Genomic DNA, 13682 nt, shown 5'->3' with positions numbered 1-13682 from the left:
TATCTCCTTGCTACTTGATTCTGCCTACTATTGGTGGAATACATTGACTTCTGTTGTGCCCAGAGAGCAAGTAACTTGGGAGTTTTTCCAAACTGAGTTTCGGAAAAAGTATATCAGTCAGAGATTCATGGATCAAAAACGGAAGGAATTTCTTGAACTTAAACAAGGTTCCATGTCGGTTACCGATTATGAACGAGAGTTTGTAAGGCTTAGCCGGTACGCTCGAGAATGCATTTCTTCAGAAGCCGTGATGTGTAAACGTTTCGAGGATGGACTAAATGATGATATAAAGCTGTAAGTTGGCATCTTGGAAATTCGAGAATTTGTGGTACTTGTCGAGCGAGCTTGCAAAGCCGAGGAGGTCAGTATGGAGAAAAGAAAAGCTGATATGGGAGCAAAGGAGTTTCGTAAGAGGTCTTCGGGGAGGCCCTTTCAACAGTCATCGAAGAAATTTAGAGATGATTTAGGCCGATCTAGAGACACTTCGGGTTTTTCTAGACGAGATCGTGATCAACCCCCTGTGATTGCACGAGTCACTTCAGTCGCTAGTGTTGGAAATGATCGTCGAGACAGAACGGAGTGTCAGTATTGTGGTAAATGGCATTCGGGGAGTTGTAGGTTCCATGACCGCTCCTGTTACAAGTGCGGATCAGCTGACCACTTTATTAAAGATTGCCCGAGATTGTCTGAACAGAATGTAAATCAGAGTGGGAAACCTGGTGCTACTACTGCTCGGGGTAGACCATCTAGAAATACGGGCAATGCTAGTGGCGGTCAGAGAGGATCTAGAGATGCTACAACCAGATCTGAGGCTCGTGCTCCTGCTAGAGCTTACGCTATACACGCACGCGAGGATGCTTCCTCGCCAAATGTTATTACCGGTACTTTTACTCTCTTTGATACTAATGTGATTGCTTTGATTGACCCTGGTTCTACTCATTCTTATATATGTGAAACCTTAGCATCCAGTAAGACTCTACCTGTTGAGTCTACTGAGTTTGTAATTCGGGTGTCAAATCCTTTGGGTCGTTACGTGCTTGTCGACAAAGTGTGCAAGAAATGTCCCCTAGTAATCCGAGGTTCCTGTTTTCCGGCCGATTTGATGCTTTTACTGTTTGACGAATTTGATGTTATCCTCGGTATGGATTGGTTGACCGTACATGATGCAATTGTAAATTGCAAAAGAAAAATCATCGATTTAAGGTGTGTAAATAACGAGATAATTCGAGTTGAGTCTACTGACTTGAATAGGTTGCCAGCTGTAATATCATCGATGTTGGCTCAGAAATATGTAAGAAAGGGGTGTGAAGCATACCTTGCGTATGTACTTGATGACAAAGAGTTAGAAAAGAGCCTGAATCTGTGCCAGTGGTTTGTGAATACCCGGATGTTTTTCTCGAAGAATTATCGGGTTTACCACCTGTTCGGGAGGTAGAGTTTGGTCTTGAGCTTGTACCTGGGACTACACCGATTTCGATAGCTCAGATCATATGGTACCAACCGAGTTAAAAAGTTGAAGGCTCGATTGCAAGAGTTGACGGATAGGGTTTCGCTCGACCAAGTTTCTCACCTTGGGGTGCACCAGTATTGTTTGTGAAAAGAAGGACGGAACCATGAGGTTGTGCATCGACTATCGTCACCGAATAAAGTGACAATAAAGAATAAATATCCGTTACCGCATATTGATGATTTGTTTGATCAACTAAAGGAGCCTCGGTGTTTTCAAAGATAGATTTGAGATCGGGATATTATCGATTCGAATTCGAGATTCGAGATATACCCAAAAGCGCTTTGAGCGAGATACGGTCACTCTGAATTCTTAGTGATGCCGTTTGGGCTCACTAATGCCCCCGGTATTTATGGATTTGATGAATCAGATCTTGAACCGTATTTGGATCGGTTTGTAGTTGTGTTTATCGATGATATTTTGGTCTATTCGAGAAATGAAACCGATCATGCTGAATACCTGGGATTAGTGTTGCAAATTTTACGGGATAAGCAGTTATATGCTAAGTTCAGTAAGTGTGAGTTCTGGTTAAGAGAAGTTAGCTTCTTGGGTCATGTGGTGTCTGCATCGGGTATTCGAGTTGATCCGAAAAAAATTTTGGCCATACTTAACTGGAAGCCTCCGAGAAATATTACTGAAGTTCGGAGCTTTTTGGGACTTGCTAGTTACTACAGACGCTTTGTAAAGGGTTTCTCGATGATAGCCACACCAATGACGAAACTACTTCAGAAAGATGTTAAGTTTGAATGGACAGAAAAGTGTCAGAAAAGTTTCGATCAACTGAAAACTTGTTTGACTGAAGCTCCAGTACTAGTGCAGCTGAATCAGGCAAAGAGTTTGTCATTTATAGTGATGCATCCCTACTTGGGTTGGGTTGCGTATTGATGCAAGAGGGTTGAGTTGTAGCTTATGCGTCGAGACAACTGAAGCCACATGAGAAAAATTATCCGACCCATGATCTTGAACTAGCTGTCATCGTGTTCGCTTTGAAAATATGGCGACATTACTTATTTGGTGAGAAGTGCCATGTATATTCGGATCATAAAAGTCTCAAATATTTGATGACTCAAAGAGACTTGAATCTGCGACAAAGACGTTGGCTCGAGTTGTTGAAAGATTATGAGCTTGTCATTGACTATCACCCGGGAAAGGCTAATGTGGTTGCGGATGCCTTAAGTCGTAAATCACTTTTTTCTTTACGAGGGATAAATGTACACTTGTCTGTTCTATCCTACAATGTGTTAGTGGCAGAATTAAAGGCCAAACCATTGTTGATTCATCAAATTCGTGAAGCTCAGAAAGTCGATGATGAACTGGTTGCAAAACGGGCTGAATGTGTTTCGAATATGGAATCAGAGTTTCAAATTGATAATGACGATTGTTTGAGGTTCAGAAGTCGTTTGTGCGTTCTAAGAAATTCAGAACTTATTTCGATGATTCTGAACGAAGCTCATTGTAGCCGAATGTCAATTCACCCGGGGAGTACGAAAATGTACAACGATCTGAGACATCAGTTTTGGTGGCATGGTATGAAACGAGACATTTCCGATTTTGTTTCAAGTGCTTAGTATGTCAGCAAGTGAAGGCAGAACATCAAGTGCCTACAGGTTTACTTCACCGATCATGATACCTGAATGGAAATGGGATCGAGTCACGATGGATTTTGTATCTGGGTTGCTAGTGTCGGCAAGTAAGAAAGATGCGATTTGGGTTGTTGTTGATAGACTGACTAAGTCGGCGCACTTTATCCCCGTACGCACGGATTTTTCATTGGATAAACTAGCTAAATTGTATGTTTCTCAGATTGTGAGATTACACGGGTACCTATTTCTATTAAGTCGGATAGAGATCCGAGATTCACCTCACGATTTTGGAAGAAATTGCAAGAAGCTTTGGGTACCAAGTTGCATTTTAGCACCGCTTTTCACCCCAAACCGATGGTCAATCCGGCGGATAATTCGGATACTTGAGGATATGTTGAGATGTTGCATCCTCGAGTTTAGTGGTTCATGGGAGCGGTATTTACCTTTGATTGAATTCGCTTACAACAATAGTTTTCAATCAAGTATTAAGATGGCACCTTACGAGGCTTTGTACGGTCGTAAATGCCGTACACCATTGTTTTGGACCGAGCTCGGTGAAAGTAAAATTTTCGGAGTTGATTTGTTTAAAGATGCTGAACAGAAAGTAAAAGTAATCCGTGAAAGTCTGAAGGCAGCCACAGATCGTCACAAGTCATACGCGGATTTGAAACGAAAAGACATTAAGTATCAGGTGGGAGACAAAGTGTTTCTTAAAGTTTCACCTTGGAAAAAGATACTCAGATTTGGCCGTAAGGGCAAATTGAGTCCTAGATTCATTGGGCCGTATGAAATCTCCGAACGAGTTGGTCCAGTTGCATATAGGTTGCTTTTACCCCCTGAACTTGAAAGGATCCACAACGTTTTTCATGTTTCGATGCTTCGACGTTACAGATCTGATCCTTCGCACATAATAAGTCCCTCCGAGGTTGAAATTCAAGCCGATATGAGTTATGAAGAAGAACCAATTCGTATCCTAGCTCGTGAAGTGAAAGAGTTGCGAAACAAAAAGGTTCCTTTAGTAAAAGTGTTATGGCTCAAACACGGGATGGAAGAAGCTACTTGGGAACCCGAGAACTCTATGAAAGAACGATACCCAAACCTATTTACCGGTAAGATTTTCGGGGACGAAAATTTCTTAAGTGGGGGAGAGTTGTGACAGCCCTAAAGTGACCCTAGGCGGAAAGCGGTTTCGGGACCGCTAAACCGAATCACCGAAGTATTTGAATATGATATTTATTGTCTAAAATGTGTGAATATGAATGTGTGGAAGTTTTAAGCTTCGATATAGTCGATTGCATGTGAATTCAGCTAATAGGACTTATGTATGACACTTTCAAAATGTGATAGTTTAATCTATAAGGATCAATTAATACATGCTATAAGAATGAAGGGTTTGCATGTCAAATATCCATTTATTATGAGTAGTGGCCGGCCATGGATGGGTCATAGATGGTAATATGAATTTTCTATTAGCATTATGGGTTTAGAAAATAAAATAGTGAATTAAGAATGAAGGTGAGTGGGAGGAGAAACCAAAGTTGTCTCTCCCTTACTCCCCATTGTCGTGACTAGAGAAAGAGGAGGAAAAACAAAGTTCTTTCTTTGTTGTTCAACTTGGCCGAATAGAAGAAACAAAGGAGGGGAAGAATTTCGGTCACTTGAATCCTTAGGAAGGTTACTATATTGTGTTGAAATTGTGAAATAATTACTTGTTTTAGGTAAATTATCATGGTTCTTGCTTAGCCCACGCAAAAATTTCCACTTTTGATGGGTGAATAGAGCCTTCGGCTATGGTTATAAGGGAAGGAATTTTGATTGTTTTACTTGAATCTTGATGATGAATGTATTGAGGAAAGAACTTGGTCTTTCTAAAAATATGAATGGTTAAAGCTCATACTAGTAATAGCCGAATTAAAGAATGCTTGATGTCAAGAGTAAATGTTGTTCATGTTATTCGGATGAGAAAGGGTAGTTAGGTGAAGTAGAGTCTAGCTAATGAGCACATACGTGCACTAGTTGCTAAATGAAGAAAAATCAGCTAACAAGGGTGTACTAAGGCCGAATATGATTTTGAACATTATTGAGTAATGTATGTGTTTTGAATCGATGGAATGGAGAGGATGCTTTAATTCTGTTATGAACAATTATATGTTAAATTAAGGTTTGCTAAGCTAGCTATTAAGGTGAAGTGCAAATGTTAGTATGTGATTACTAGTGTATATATGGTATTAGCTGAGTTTTGAACTTGAAACAAAATGGTATTTAGTCAATACAAGTAACCATATTTGTAGAATGTATTAAGTATATAATTGGCCTCAACATAGACATGCATATTCGGCCACATGAGATAGATTGGTGTTGCATGTATTCGGTTAGAGGCAAGCATATTGATGCTTTTATCTTGGCTTAGATAATCGGCTAAAAGAGAGTGTGGGCTAATATATTGAGTTTGATTCATGATTTCATATATATGTGACTCTAATGTCTAATGTATATATGGGCTAAGTACCTTGAGTTTCTCTTTTTGATGTTCAAATAATTAAATCAATTTATTTGTTAAATTAAGCTCAAGAGCAAAGGGAACTAAATCCGATAAAGGGAAGGAAAAGTGATCGAACAGTGTCGAAATCGTTCGACAACATCCGAGGTAAGTTTTCGAGTAATGGAACTTAGATTATGGTTCGATTAGATCATGTTATAAGCAAATCACAATCATGCTCTTGTATGTGGCTATTGAGCCGAAAATGGTAATGCTTGATAAGTGACTTGTGTTTGAATTCTAATTATGAAAATGAAATATAGATGTGTCATGATTTATTGGTTATGTGCATGAATATTCGGATGATAACCGGGCTAAGTCCCGAAGGCATTTGTGCTAGTGACTAATTTTGGGCTAAGTCCCGAAGGCATTTGTGCTAGTGACTAATTCCGGGCTAAGTCCCGAAGGCATTTGTGCGAGTTACTATATCCGGGCTAAGTCCCGAAGGCATTTGTGAAAGTTACTATGTCCGAGCTAAGTCCCGAAGGCATTTGAGAGAGTAGCTATGTCCGGCTAAATCCCGAAGGTACTTGGTTGGGGAATGAGCGATCTTGCTGTAATAATTTCAATTAATACGCTCGTAAAATACCAATGATGAGGTATGTTTTGTATATGCATTGGAATAGTTGATTCCTTTTAAATATTATTCGCTCAGTCGATTAATAAGCTTCCGGCCTTTGGTTAAGTTGATCCCTTATGCATGAATACAAGGGTTGGAAATGTGAAGTAGGAATGATTTTGAGAATATGTGTATATGAATTATCCGTTTAGTCATATGAATGCTATACTTCAATTGTGCCTAATTTCATTGCTCAAAACTTACTAAGCATTAAATGCTTACTCCGTTCTTTGAATCTCTGTTTTATAGATTTTGGTTCGTCAGCTATCGGACTCGGGATTGTCGAAGTCGAAGTCGTCCACACTATCAAAGCCCTTTTGGTACACTTTTGGTTGAACTCTGAAAATGGCATGTATAGGACTACCCTTGTTGTTGTTGGTCATGTACCCTTTGGTTTTGTATAAATTTGGATAGCCATGCGAAAATGGCTTATATATACTTTGAGCATAGCATTATAATCGTTTTGTATGTTGTTCATTGAGAGGTATGGAAATGTTTGGTAACGATTAGCCATTGGAATGGTTAATCATGATCATTTTGGTGCTTTGTATGACAAATTCTAGTTGATTCATGGAAAACCATGAAATAGGTAAAGTTTACCTTAAAAACAGATGCTGACAGCAGCAGTGGTGTGGATTTGAAAAATCACTAAAAATAGTAGGAATGGAATTAAATAGTGAATAATTGATGTAATCTAACCTTGATGAATCTATTTTCATATGAAAGTAACGAAACGATCATATGAGCCGTATTTTATGAGATGCTTAAGTTTTCATGAAACAGGGCCAGAGCGATTTCTGGATCCCCTGTTCCGATTTTGGAAATTCACTATAAATTAACCAGAGATAATTAGAAGTCGTACCCTATATGTACAGATTCCTTTTCGAGTCTAGTTTCTTTAGAAACAAACGGCATAAGTATTGAAGCCCTGTACAAGGAGATATCTAAGTCGTAATGCATGAAGGTCAAAGTAGTCAAACTCTAAAACAGGGGAGACTTTAACTAATAAACTGTACTAATTGGCTTGACCAAAAATTCTAGAAAAAAATTTGTAGATGGATATATGAGTCTAGTTTCAGGTAAAATTTACGAAACTGGTTTGCAAGTTTTGGAACTCAAGATATGATTTTTAAGGTGACAGTGACGCAGTTAGCCATCTTGTCTGGAAATTTTTAAAAATGGTCTGTGAAAATAAATGAATTAAGTCTGTTAGTACCTCGTGTTCGACTCCGGCAACGATCTCGGGTACGGGGTGTTACAATTTTATTGGTATCAGAGCCACGGTTTAGTCAATTCTAGGACTACCGTAATACGTTTGGGTCTAGCTATACATGCCATTATGTGATTATTTGATAGTGTGGTGATTTCTGACAATTGAAAAATGTGTTTATTTATAGTAATGGATCCCGATCCCAACCGAGAGGTAGCTGATGATCTTGAGAGTGTAGCGCCTGCTCCCGCACAACGGACAGTGCCGGCGGACTCTCAACCTATTGCTAGTAATCCGAATGATGAAGCTAGACAAGCTTTTTATAGCGTGATGAATGATTGGTTCAACCAATACATTCGAACTAAAACGGCTGTTCCACAACCTCCATTCCTGACTAATACCACCCCCGCACCTACAATACCTCCGGCAACTGACCAAATAAGGTCAAATAAGCCCCCAGTGGACAGAATTCGAAAACACGGGGCTACTGAATTTAAAGCTACGGACAGCGATGATGCCGAGCAAGCTGAATTTTGGTTGGACAACACTATTCGGGTACTCGATGAGCTATCTTGCACACCCGATGGGTGCCTAAAGTGTACTATCTCCTTGCTACGTGAGTCTGCCTACTATTGGTGGAATACGTTGACTTCTGTTGTACCCAGAGAGCAAGTAACTTGGGAGTTTTTCCAAACCGAGTTTCGGAAAAAGTATATCAGTCAGAGATTCATGGATCAAAAACGGAAGGAATTTCTTGAACTTAAACAAGGTTCCATGTCGGTTACCGATTATGAACGAGAGTTTGTAAGGCTTAGCCGGTACGCTCGAGAATGCATTTCTTCAGAAGCCGTGATGTGTAAACGTTTCGAGGATGGACTAAATGATGATATAAAGCTGTAAGTTGGCATCTTGGAAATCCGAGAATTTGTGGTACTTGTCGAGCGAGCTTGGAAAGCCGAGGAGCTCAGTATGGAGAAAAGAAAAGCTTATATGGGAGCAAAGGAGTTTCGTAAGAGGTCTTCGGGGAGGCCCTTTCAACAGTCATCGAAGAAATTTAGAGATGATTTAGGCTGATCTAGAGACACTTCGGGTTTTTCTAGACGAGATCGTGATCAACCCCCTGTGAGTGCACGAGTCACTTCGGTCGCCAGTGTTGAAAATGATCATCGAGACAGAACGGAGTGTCAGTATTGTGGTAAATGGCAGTCGGGGAGTTGTAGGTTCCATGACCGCTCCTGTTACAAGTGCGGATCAGCTGACCACTTTATTAAAGATTGCCCGAGATTGTCTGAACAGAATGTAAATCAGAGTGGGAAACCTGGTGCTACTACTGCTCGGGGTAGACCATCTAGAAATACGGGCAATGCTAGTGGCGGTCAGAGAGGATCTAGAGATGCTACAACCAGATCTGAAGCTCGTGCTCCTGCTAGAGCTTACGCTATACGCGCACGCGAGGATGCTTCTTCGCCAGATGTTATTACCGGTACTTTTACTCTCTTTGATACTAATGTGATTGCTTTGATTGACCCTGGTTCTACTCATTCTTATATATGTGAAACCTTAGCATCCAGTAAGACTCTACCTGTTGAGTCTACTGAGTTTGTAATTCGGGTGTCAAATCCTTTGGGTCGTTACGTACTTGTCGACAAAGTGTGCAAGAAATGTCCCCTAGTAATCCGAGGTTCCTGTTTTCCGGCCGATTTGATGCTTTTACTGTTTGACGAATTTGATGTTATCCTCGGTATGGATTGGTTGATCGTACATGATGCAATTGTAAATTGCAAAAGAAAAACCATCGATTTAAGGTGTGTAAATAACGAGATAATTCGAGTTGAGTCTACTGACTTGAATAGGTTGCCAGCTGTAATATCATCGATGTTGGCTCAGAAATATGTAAGAAAGGGTGTGAAGCATACCTTGCGTATGTACTTGATGACAAAGAGTTAGAAAAGAAGCTTGTGTGACAGTCTTAAAACTACCCTAGTCGGAATGTGGTTTCGGGACCACAAAATCGAGGCATAAAAATAATTTAATATTTATTTTATTGCCTATAATATGTGTTAACTCATGTGTGACATTTTTGATGTTTTAATTTAGAGTTATAAATGCGAATTTCACTAGAAAGGACCTAGTAGAAAACTTTGAAAGTATGATGGGAAATTTGTGATGACTAGTTGATCATGCATGCAAAATGAGGGTTTGCATGTCAATTTCCCTTTTATTTGCTAATGGCCGGCCATGACAAAGAATTATGGGCAAAACATGTCATAAAATATGTTGGGTGAATGCTTGATGTTAGAAATAATAAAATAAAGAGCATGGGCAAAGAAAGAAAAAAAAATGGTCTCATCCATGCCCACCCTTACCGTGAATGAGAGAAAGAAAACAAAGAAGAAAAAAAAAATGTGTGTGTTCATCCTTGAACATCTTTTGGCCGAAAATTGAAGGAAAAAGGGAAGAAGGGAGTGAAGCATTCGGCTAGGCTATCCTAGGTCACTATTAAGGTATGTTTGATGTTGTGCCATGAGATTCTTGCATGTGTTAGTTGTTAGCTTGAGCTATACCTAGCCCATGGTCTAAACCTTGCTATGTGATGGAGATGACACTCGGCCATGGATGTATCATTCTTGCTTGGTGTTGATGTTGTGTTGATGAGATATTAAGTGATTTTTGTAAACCATGTTGAAATTTGATTTGTGGGGTGAGTATGGTTTTCGGCTATAAAAGATTAATAAGGGTGATGGTTGTGTTTTATGCTAAACTTAGATAAATAATGGTAGTTGTTTACATCTTGATATCTATGAGTTCCTTTCTTGGTTCTACCATAGACCCATGAAGTATATGCTTATTTGGTGTTGTTGGAGATTATGATAGAAGCTAATGAGTGAGAGTTTGATAGATACTATGAGGTTAAACTTCATGAGATTGTAAGCTTGTAATTTGGATGATGAAATTCATGCTTTGTGAAGGTAAATGGTGAGGAAGGAGCATTCGGCCATGGTAGTAAGATGAAATGCAAAATGTTAGTATTTGATTACTAGTGTATAAATGCGTATTAGCCGAGTCTTGAATTTGAAACGAAACGAGATATAATCAATACAAGTAACCATACTTGTAGGAAGTATTGAGCATAATTAGCCTTAACATGTACATGCATACTCGGCCACATGAGAAGATTAGTGTTGCATGCTTTCGGTTAGAGGCAAGCATAATGATGCCTTTATCTTGGTTAGGACAATCGGCTAAAAGGGATGTGGGTTAATATGTTAAGTTGATGCATGATTTCACATGTATGTGACTTTAATGTCTAATGTATAAATATGGGCTAAGTGCCTTGCATTCCTCTTTTCGATGCTCAAATGATTAAGTCAATTTGTTTGTTTAATTAAGCTCAAGAGCAAAGGGGATCTAAATCCGATAAAGGGAAGGAAAAAGTGGTCGAATAGCCATTGAAATCGTTCGACAACATCCGAGGTAAGTTCTCGAGTAATGGAACTTAGATTATGATTTGATTAGATCATGCTCTTTGTGTGTGGCTATTGAGCCGAAATTTCAAATGTGATAAGTGACTTGTTTTTGAATTTTGCTAATGAAAATGAAATACCAATGTGTCATGATTTATTGATAATTGTGCTTGGCTATTTGAATGATGTCCGGCTAAGTCCCAAGGCTTTGTGCTAAGTGACTATATCCGGACTAAGATCCGAAGGCATTCGTATGAGTTAATAAATTCGGGCTAAGCAAAGGCATTTAAAGCGAGTTACTAAACCGGTTAAGTCCGAAGGCATTCGTGCGAGTTACTATAACCGGGCTTTGTCCCGAAGGCATTCGAGCGAGTCATTATATCCAGATAAATTCCGAAGGTACGTGATTCGAGAATGAGCGATCTTGCTATAAAAATTTCAGTTAATACGCTTGAAAAATTCCAGCAATGAGGTATGTTCGTATGTGCTTGAAATTAGTTGATTCCCTTCGAATGATATTCGCTCAGTCGAGTAATGAGTTTCCGGTATTTGGCTAAGATGATCCCTTATGTATGAATATAGGGGTTGGAATGTGAAATAAGTATGATATTGAGAATTTGTGCATATGAAATTATCCGTTAGCTATATGAATGCTATGCTTTTGTTGTGCTGGAATCCCTTGCTTAAACTTACTAAGCATAAATTGCTTACTCCGTTTCTCTGTTTCTTTGTTTATAGATTTTGGCTCGTCAGTTATCGGATTCGGGATCATCGAAGTCGAAGTCATCCACACTATCAAAGCCCTTTTGGTATTCTTTTAGTTGAACTCTGGATATGGCATGTATAGGACTACCCTGTGCTGTTTTTCAAGTATGTTTTGTGTTGTATGTGTGTACAGCCATGCGAAAATGGCTCGTAAAGGTGGAGTATGACATTGACCATTTGTGTTTATGTATATATGTATGGTTTCATGATATGACTATGGACTGGAATGGAATTGTTGGGCAAATGATCAGCCATTGGAATGGCTAAATATGATTATATGTGGACCTATGTATGACAAAACTCTAGTTGGTCCATGGAAACCACGAAATAGGTAAAGTTTACCTTGAAAACAGATGCTGACAGCAGCAGTGGTGTGGATTTGAAAAATCACTAAAATTTGTAGGAATGGAATTAAATAGTGAATAAATTATTTAAATGAACCTAGATGAATCTAATTTCATATGGAAGAAACAAAACGGTCATATGAGTTATATGTTAAGAGATATTAAAGTTCTCGTGAAACAGGGCCAGAACGGTTTCTGGATCCCCTGTTCCGACTTTGGAAATTCATTATAAATTAACTAGAGATAATTAGGAGTCATGCCACATATGTATAGATTCCTTTTTGAGTCTAGCTTCTATAGAAACAAACAGCATCAGTATTGAAGCCCTGTACAGGGAGATATCCAGGTCGTAATGCATGAAGGTCAGTGTAGTCGCACCCTGTAACAGGGGAGAATTTAACTAATAAACTGTACTAATTGGCCCGACCAAAAATTCTAGCAAAAAAATATGTAGATGGTCATATGAGTCTATTTTCAGGGAAAAATTACGAAACTGATTTTTGGGTTTTGAAACTCAAGATATGATTTTTAAGGCGACAGTGATGCAGTAACCAGCTTGTCTGGAAAATTTTTTTTATGGACTGTGAAAACAATTAAGTCTGTGTGCACCTTGTGTTCGACTCGATAACGCACTTTCGCACGGGTGTTACAATTTTATTGGTATCAGAGCTGCGGTTTAGTCGATTCTAGGACTACCGTAATGCGTTTGGGTCTAGCTATACATGCCATTATGTGATTAATTGATAGTGTGGAGATTTCTGACATGTGAATTTGTGTTTATTTATAGTAATGGATCCCGATCCCAACCGAACGATAGCTGATGATGTGGAGAGTGTGGCGCCTGCTCCCGCACAAGAGACAGCGCTGGCGGACTCTCAACCTATTGCTAGCAATCCGAATGATGAGGCTAGGCAAGCTTTTTATAGCGTGATGAATGATTGGTTCAACCAATACATTCGAACTAATACGACTGTTCCACAACCTCCATTCCCAACAAACACAGCCCCCGCACCTACAATGCCTCCGGTAACTGACCAAATAAGGTCGAATAAGCCCCCAGTTGATAGAATCCGAAAACATGGGGCTACTGAATTTAAAGCTACGGATAGCGACGATGCCGAGCAAGCTGAATTTTGGTTGGACAACACTATCCGGGTACTCGATGAGCTATCTTGTACACCCGATGAATGCCTAAAGTGTACTATCTCCTTGCTACGCGATTCTGCCTACTATTGGTGGAGTACTCTGACTTCTGTTGTGCCCCGAGAGCAAGTAACTTGGGAGTTCTTCAAAACTGAGTTTCGGAAGAAGTATATCAGTCAAAGATTCATTGACCAAAAACGGAAAGAATTTCTCGAACTCAAACAAGGTTACATGTCGGTTACCGACTATGAACGAAAATTTGTGAGGCTTAGTCGATACGCACGAGAATGCATTTCCTCAGAAGCCGTGATGTGTAAACATTTCGAAGATGGACTGAATGACGATATAAAGCTGTATGTTGGCATCTTGGAAATTCGAGAATTTGTGGTACTTGTCGAGCGAGCTTGCAAAGCCGAGGTGTGACAGTCCAAAATTGACCCTAGTCGGGAAGTGGTTTCGGGGCCGCTAAACTGAGTCACCGAAATGTTTGAACGTAATATTTATTGTC

The sequence above is a fragment of the Gossypium arboreum genome, unplaced genomic scaffold (genome assembly GCF_025698485.1).
Source record: "Gossypium arboreum isolate Shixiya-1 unplaced genomic scaffold, ASM2569848v2 Contig00185, whole genome shotgun sequence".
Lineage (NCBI taxonomy): Eukaryota > Viridiplantae > Streptophyta > Magnoliopsida > Malvales > Malvaceae > Gossypium > Gossypium arboreum.
This window is presented reverse-complemented; position numbering follows the sequence as displayed.